This window comes from Odocoileus virginianus, chromosome 24, assembly GCF_023699985.2.
Source record: "Odocoileus virginianus isolate 20LAN1187 ecotype Illinois chromosome 24, Ovbor_1.2, whole genome shotgun sequence".
NCBI lineage: Eukaryota > Metazoa > Chordata > Mammalia > Artiodactyla > Cervidae > Odocoileus > Odocoileus virginianus.
In genome coordinates, this window is record NC_069697.1 from 29,272,456 (window position 1) to 29,280,863 (window position 8,408).

Sequence of the window (8,408 nt, forward strand, 5' to 3'; positions counted from 1 at the left end):
GGTCCCTAATAGGCTGGCACTTGGCTCTGGGATGATTAAGGCAGAGAAATATTGTTTCCTGGTGTATAAGGGCTACATAGAGGAGATATGGCTCCAAACTGGTTAGTGTGTATTTTAAAGGTCTTCTCCCTACTAATTCCTTTGCTATCTTTAAGAATTAGCTACCCCTGGTGAGAGGCAGGCTCTCCCCTGCCAGAAAGTTTAAGATGTCAAAACATCACATTATACAGAAAATAAAAAATATAAACAGAGCACTGTGCCAACTCCTTCCTGGCAGTTCTCAGTGCATATTTTACAAGCCAATTAAACATCTTTGTCACTGAATCTGAATGAATTCTGCCAACTTGTCTACTTATTGCTTCATTTGATTATGCATGGTATCTAACAAAGGCTTGATTGCTAAGTAAGGAAATAATAGGAAGAAAGTCTCAATCTTGCTTAAGTAATTAATTTCATCAGTCACAAGACAGGAAGGCCAGAATGAACTAGCTGACTGAACCAGCAACTTTGAATAGTGATACTGATGCTGAGTTTGTGTCTCAGTGTCAGGTCAGAGCAAGTGAACTTGGGCATTTTCTAGGTTAGCATAAGTTGGCTAACTGAGGACACTGAAGGTAACAAGGTCTGAATATAGCACTCTTAGAGCTTAATTACATATTTGTAGAGGGGGAAAAAGTAATCATCATCCTTTGTGGCTCAGACAGTAAAGAATCTATCTGCAGCGTGGGAGACCTGGGTTCAATCCCTGGGTTGGGAAGATCCCCTGAGAAAGGGAATGGCTACCCACTCCAGTATTCTTGGCTGGAGAATTCCATGGACAGAGGAGTCTGGTGGGCTACAGTCCACGAGGTCGCAAAGGGCCAGACGTGACTTAGCAACTGAACAAGAGGGGAAGAAGCAATTTGACCCATTGAGACAGGTGCCTTCCCACAGCAGCACATCTGGAGTATTTCTGGGCTACCATCCTTGTGCTCTGCTTTTTACATTTTTAAAACTTTTACATATTTTAAAACAGTTTAACATTATGTGACTTTTAGGAGAAGGGAGAAAAGAAAAACCCAAATTCTCATCTTAATTAAAATTGTACCAAGTCTGTGATTACCTTGTATCCCTCCCTCCATGGATGCTTTCCTTCACACATTCAACCAGTACCTTCAGAAATCTCAATTTCAAACACTCTCCTACCACAGTCACCTCTCTATCTGATTCATTTAATTTAGTGTTCCTAAACCAACCATTTTTCACATGCATTGAGAACACTGATCCTTTATGTTGACCACATTTTCATTCTCATGCCACTCATATCTTTACTTCTCTCATGAACCAGGCAAGATTCATTCATTTAATCACCTTGGGCAGTTTCTTAATTCCATAAACTATCTCTCCTTTCATTACTTTACATGTCTGAGATGAATGCAATGACTTACACTCCACATATACCAAACAGGAGAAAAATCACATAAGAGTGATAACTGGACTCAAATTTATAATCAAAAATCTAGACTAGACTTCACCTCTGCAACTAATCCAAAGTAGTTATTTGAAACATCAGTCTCCTCCTTGCACATCCACTGATGGCTTTACCTTTTACCTCTTGATAACATAGAGGCTATAAATAGGAAACTCCCTTCCCTTCTGAGGAGTTCCCAGGTGGTGCTAGTGGTAAAGAACCTGTCTGCCAATGCAGGAGATGCAAGAGAGAGATGCAAGTAGGATCCCTGGGTCGGAAAGATCCCCAGGATGAGAAGATCCCCAGGAGAAGGGCATGGCAACATATTCCAGTATTTTTGTCTGGAAAATTCCATGGGCAGAGGAGCCTGGCGGGCTATAGTCCATAGGGTTGCTTCCCTTCCAGACACAAACACTTCTCTGTATCTTTCACCTCCCTCTTTGCTTTCCTTCCTCTTACTCAGGCATCCCTATTCCCAAGATAAACTCCTCCACTCTTTCTCTGGATCCCACTGACATTTCCTTTTGCAAAAAATTCAGTCATTCAACCTACATTAGTTATTTCTCTCTATATCCATCTAAATATTTTATTAAAGACTGAACAGAATCAAATTGATCTAGGCTTGAGGGTTTAAAATATAAGAAAATCCAAGATACTACTGAGTATAGAGAGTGAAGATGGTTCAAAACTTGAAATTGGATCCCAGAGTCAAAAAATAATGTGTACAGAGGAAGGATTTAATACCCAGAGGAAATAGGTTAAAAAATGAGTTTTTTAAAACACTAATTTTTTTCCAAGGGTAAGTTTCCTCTTTTTGACTGTGGAGAAACACAATAACCATCACCTAGTTCATTCTCCTCGGGATATCTGCTGACCCCCACATCCAGGCTGTTCAGTTTAGTTCAGTTCTGTTGCTCAGTCATGTCTGACTCTTTGCGACCCCATGAATCGCAGCACGCCAGGCCTCCCTGTCCATCACCAACTCCCGGAGCTTACTCAAACTCATGTCCATCGAGTCGGTGATGCCATCCAGCCATCTCATCCTCTGTTGTCCCCTTCTCCTCTTGCCCCCAACCCCTCCCAGCATCAGGGTCTTTTCCAATAAGTCAACTCTTTGCATGAGGTGGCCAAAGTATCCAGGCTGTGCGCTTGTGCTATTCCTGGGATTTACTTCCTAACTCTGATGAAGGATCTGGTGATGCTGCTGATGATCAGTGCTGATTACCATTCCCATGTACCTGTGTCTCTTTCCTGGACATCTGCTACTTCTCAGTCTCAGTGCCCAAGTTTCTGGAAAATCTCTTGTCTGAAAAGAAAGCAGTCTTAGTAGCAGGTTGTGGCCCACGTTTGTGTTTGCCTGTGAGGGCACTGAATCCTTCCTGCTCTTAGCAATGGCCCAGGACCATTATGCTTATATTTGTCATTCTCTGTTAGTGAGTCAGGTGATGAGAAACCAGCTCTATGTGGGACTGCTATTGGCCTTATGGGGCCTGGACTTTCCGGATGATTGCATCAGTATCTTTGGAGCTGTCAACTTAGAGTTTTGTGAGACCCACACTACCGCTCACTTCAGTTGTGAGCTGTCCTCTCTCTTCCCTCTAGCCTGCTCTGATGTCTCCACCAGTCTAATTTCCCTGGCCTGGTCTTATGTCATATGTAACCTTGGAACTGTCCTCCTTTCTATGCCTACATCATGTCCACCATTTTGAGCATCAGCTTCATCACAAAGAGGAGTAAGGATTTCTTCATCTGTACTTCCTACCTCACTGCAGTCATCTTGGATAAGTCTTAGATTTTTCACTTGAGCAAGTGGGTAGATGGTAACATCATTTACTAAAATAAGCATGACTGGGAGAATTGCACATTAGGAGGGTGAAGATTAAGGATTTGATTTTTATTAGTTTGGCTGGTTGGTTTGTTGCATTTTAGCTAAACTGCTTACAATGCTTATTAGACATCAAAGTGGAATGTCAAGTTGTATGTAAATCAAGTTGAATGTCAAGCTGATGCTCTAGGGAGAGATCAGGGCTAATATTTGGGGTATATGTGGTATTTTGAGATATAAGATTAGCACAGAACATCTAAGGAAAATGAAAGGAATAGGAGGTTCTGGGAATTAGCTCTGGAGCACTTCAGCATTTATAGTTCAAGTTGAGAATGACCCAACAAGAGAAACAGGAGTAGCAGCCATTAAGCAAGAAACAAAATCAGGAATCTTTGTGTCACAAAATCCAAGGAAAGAGAATGCTACAAGGAGGATAGAGAGGTCAGTTGTGTTGGATGCCATTGAAAATTCAAATAACAAGAAAACAGAAAAGTTACCATTGGATTTTGCAACACTAACTTTGGAAGTTGTTGGCAATATTGACAAGAAGTTTCAGCTAGCTGAAATAAAATGAGGAAAGAATGGCAAGTGGAAAAGTACAAAGAGCAACCATAGATAACTTTGTTGAAAAGTTTTGCTGTGAAGATTGAGAAAATGGAGCAGTAGGTTTAAGGAAAGTCAAGGGGTTTTTTGTTTCTGCTTCTTGCTTTTGATTTTGCTTTGTTTCTAAGAAGAGATAGTAAAGCTTGTTTAGGTGTTTGTGGAAAGGGTCACACAGGTAATATAATATCAAAATTTGGGGCAGGATTATGGCAAAGAAACTTAAGCTGATGCAATAGAGTTCCTGAGGAAATTCAAACAGAAGTGAATGGCCACTTAACTGGAGATGCTATATAGGACTCATGCATCAGGTTGGAGATTGAAATAAAATGACCCACGCTATCCTTTATGCTCCATAGAATTCTGTGAAGAATAAACATAAGAATTCTAAAAGTAAGTTTTCTAGAATTTTAAAAGCATTCTAAAAGAATTCATAGAATTCTAAAAGTAAGACTTGTTTGCATATATGTGAGAGAGTGTGGGTAGGAGTATGTATGCCTGTAAGTGTACATTAAGGTCCAGTTTTGTCAAACCTGGAGAAGCCCCAGGCTGCTCTCTGGCTAGCAGAAGGGTTTACAAGCCCTCCCACAATAGTGGCAGGAATGCCAGGGGTCCAGATGACTGACTGCTGCTGTTTTCCCATGAGTACAGATTAATTCCCAGCTCCCTGGGGCCCTCATTGCTTCCTCTCACTTTTTAAGAACCAGCCTGGCATATGGGTACCAAGTAGAAAAAGACGAGAGAAAATGATAGAAGTCACACAAACTGGCCAGGAGCCCTCCTTAGAACCAAAAGAGATAAAAGAAGAAAAATGAAGAAAACGAGGATGGCTAAAGCTTCTTAACAGGTACTGACTCAACTCAGAGCCCACACATCCGAACATTTTAGGCTTTATCCAAAACTAAACATAAGATGACTATTTGTATTGAACACAGTTTTCAACTGGTTGGGAAAGAAAACAAGCTTTTCCTGGAACTAACTGAGTTCTTTGAGCATCCCACATCATTCGTCTTTCAAAGTGATGTAGAAGGCAAGTTAGAGTGAGACTCCACAGTCTGTCTCAGTCCTTCCCAACCCACCAGATGTGAGGGATCTTACTAGGCAACTATTCCAGACCTTTCATTGTACAGTAGGGGGAACTGAGCTGAAGAAGAAGAAGCAAAAAGTGCCTTGCCAAATTCACAGAAGCAGGTCATGGCAGATATGGGATGAAATATTTACAAGGTTGAGTAATTTGTCACTTTATTAATCCATAATCTGTCCTTTCCCTTCACTTACAAAATGCAGTTTACAATTCTTTTGAGATTGAATGGATGAGGGAGCTATACTTTCTGGGTGGGCAGCTGAATGGAACATTTTTTAATTATGGGCAGTAACAGTGAGTTTGGAAGATTTCCTAGCTAAGTGCCAGAGTCTTAAGCTGAAAGTAATTTGAGAGGACATTTAGTTCAGGGGCTTCCCCGGTGGCTCAGACAGTGAAGAATCTGCCTGCAATGTGGGAGACCTGGGTTCAGTCTCTGGGTTGGGAAGATCCTCTGGAGAAGGAACTGGCAACCCACTCCAGTATTCTTGCCTGGAGAATCCTATGGACAGAGGAGCCTGGCAGGCTACAGTCCATGGGGTTGCAAAGAGATGGATACAACAGTGACTAACCCTTTTTTGTGGTTCAGAGCCCCATCTCCAAGCAAGACCAAATCTGTAGAAAGCACAGCCAAATTGCACAGCTCCTTAGAATTTTTCAGAAACAAAGCAAAATCTGTAACTCCCCTTTTCATTCTTGTCACAAAACAAAATTTTTTGGAAGTTTTTGTTATCTAAAAGCCTAAATGGCTTGTAGCTACAAAGATTTGCTCAGGGAGACCACAAAGTCTGCAACTAGCATGAGAAAAGGAGAAGAGAGAACATCTTTGATATCCTTTTCTTCCTACTCCACAAGAGCGCTGCTCCTCTTGTCGTCACTTCCAGACGTTCTCTTCCTTTAAAACGCTTATTTCTTTCCTTTTTAAAATCTTTATTGAATTTGTTACAATATTGATTCTGTTGTTTATATTTTTATTTTTTTGGCCACAAGGCATGTGGAATCCTAGTTTTCTGACCAGGGAATTCCCTTTCTTTCCTTTTCTACCAGGGACTTTTCACTAGCCTTCAGCCTCAGGACCAAATCCTCCAGCAATGTCTCCTAGACCACAAATTTGAGATTAAAGATCTGGTAGGGAACATACAATACTAATAGTAAACATACAAAACTAATTAGTAAACATACTAATAGAAAAAAACAGAAAAAAACTCAAATTACTTGAGCCATTTCCATTCTTCAGCTGAGCCTCTAAGACACCTTTTTTTTTTAGCATAATGATTTCAATTGGTAAATGTTATTATCCTTATTTATGCAAGTTTCTTCTGAAATATTTAATCTCCAGAATTATCAGTTTCTGCTGTTACAAGGACAGTAATATATAATGGCAGTGGTTTTTTTTAAAGAAAGATACATTCTAAAGTATGTTTTATAGGAAAGCAACTGAGGGTATTTCTCAGCAGAGATGTACATTTATGAAACAGAAAACAGCCATAATGATGCTGTAACTAAATAACTAGGTGAAAACAATGGCATGAGGAGAAACTTATAAATCATTCCTATAGCATAGAATTTAATCAGAAGACTATTCATCATTTAATCAAATCATCTAAATGCTGAAGGATGCTTCATCATTTAGCCTTAGTTTCTTTTTTTTTTTTTGCTTTATTTATTTATTTATTTTTTTGCTTTTATTTTTTATTTTTTTTTATTTTTTTCCATTTATTTTTATTAGTTGGAGGCTAATTACTTTACATCATTGCAGTCGTTTTTGTCATACATTGAAATGAATTAGCCATGGATTTACATGTATTCCCCATCCCAGTCCCCCCTCCCACCTCCCTCTCCACCCAATCCCTCTGGGTAAGACACCTTCTTAAAGAAATGGCTTCTCAGACCAAGTTTAGTCTTCTTTGAGAATATAAAAGGCAGAAATAGGGTGGGAAGAGGAGGAGATGCATGTATTTTGTTGGAATTTGGCTTAATTATTTGCTGAGTTTGAAGCAAAAGGGTAGAATGTGGATTGCTTGTTACCCCCAAAAAGATATTTTTCACTAAAAGTATAAAAACCATGTTGTTAAAAATGCAAAATCATGACAATAGTTCACTCTGCTGTTTATTTTTCCATTGTTAACTCTACATAAGCCCCTATTATACACATATTTTTACATAATTTAATGAATTCATACTAATCAGGTATTCTGATCTTTTTACTAGATATCATGAATATTTTGTTTCTGTCTCTCCCCTATAATTATCATTTTAATCATTAGATAATATTCTACATTTGTTTCTACAACAATATAGTAGCTATTCACCAGTTATTTGATCTTTTAGGTTGATCCTTGAATTACTGTCTTGAAAATAACACTGGAATATAATTTTCACACATTGTCATTCCTCTACTTTGAATTATTTAAGATAAATTTCCAAAAGAGAGAACTTAGATTTCACATTGCCAAAATTATTGTACCAAATATAATATTACAAACAAGGTATAAGGTCATATATGACTCACTAAGTCTTGCCAGCATTGGATATGAGAATTTAAAGTAGTTAATTTCCATTTAAGTAGATATAGAACACTATCATCGTCTGGCTTCTGTTCACAAATAGAGCAGAGGTTTCCCATATATTTTTCTAATATATGCCTGGGGGTTTAGGCTAGTCATGCCTTCACCACTTAAACTTTGTCCACGGATCAAATCACAGCAGGATCCTCTATGACCCACATCCCAGAATTTTAGAAACAAAAGCAAAAATAAACAAATGGGACCTAATGAAGCTTAGAAGCTTTTGCACAACAAAGGAAACTATAAGCAAGGTGAAAAGACAGCCCTCAGATTGGGAGAAAATAATAGCAAATGAAGCAACAGACAGAGGATTAATCTCAAAAATATACAAGCAACTCCTGCAGCTCAATTCCAGAAAAATAAATTACCCAATCAAAAAATGGGCCAAAGAACTAAACAGACATTTCTCCAAGGAAGACATACGGATGGCACAAAAACACATGAAAAGATGCTCAACATCACTCATTATCAGAGAAATGCAAATCAAAACCACAATGAGGTACCATTACACGCCAGTCAGGATGGCTGCTATCCAAAAGTCTACAAGCAATAAATGCTGGAGAGGGTGTGGAGAAAAGGGAACCCTCTTACACTGTTGGTGGGAATGCAAACTAGTACAGCCGCTATGGAAAACAGTGTGGAGATTTCTTAAAAAACTGGAAATAGAACTGCCATATGACCCAGCAATACCACTTCTAGGCATACACACTGAGGAAACCAGATCCGAAAGAGACACGTGCACACCAATGTTCATCGCAGCACTGTTTATCATTGCCAGGACATGGAAGCAACCTAGATGCCCATCCGCAGACGAATGGATGAGGAAGCTGTGGTACATATACACCATGGAATATTACTCAGCCATTAAAAAGAATTCATTTGAAT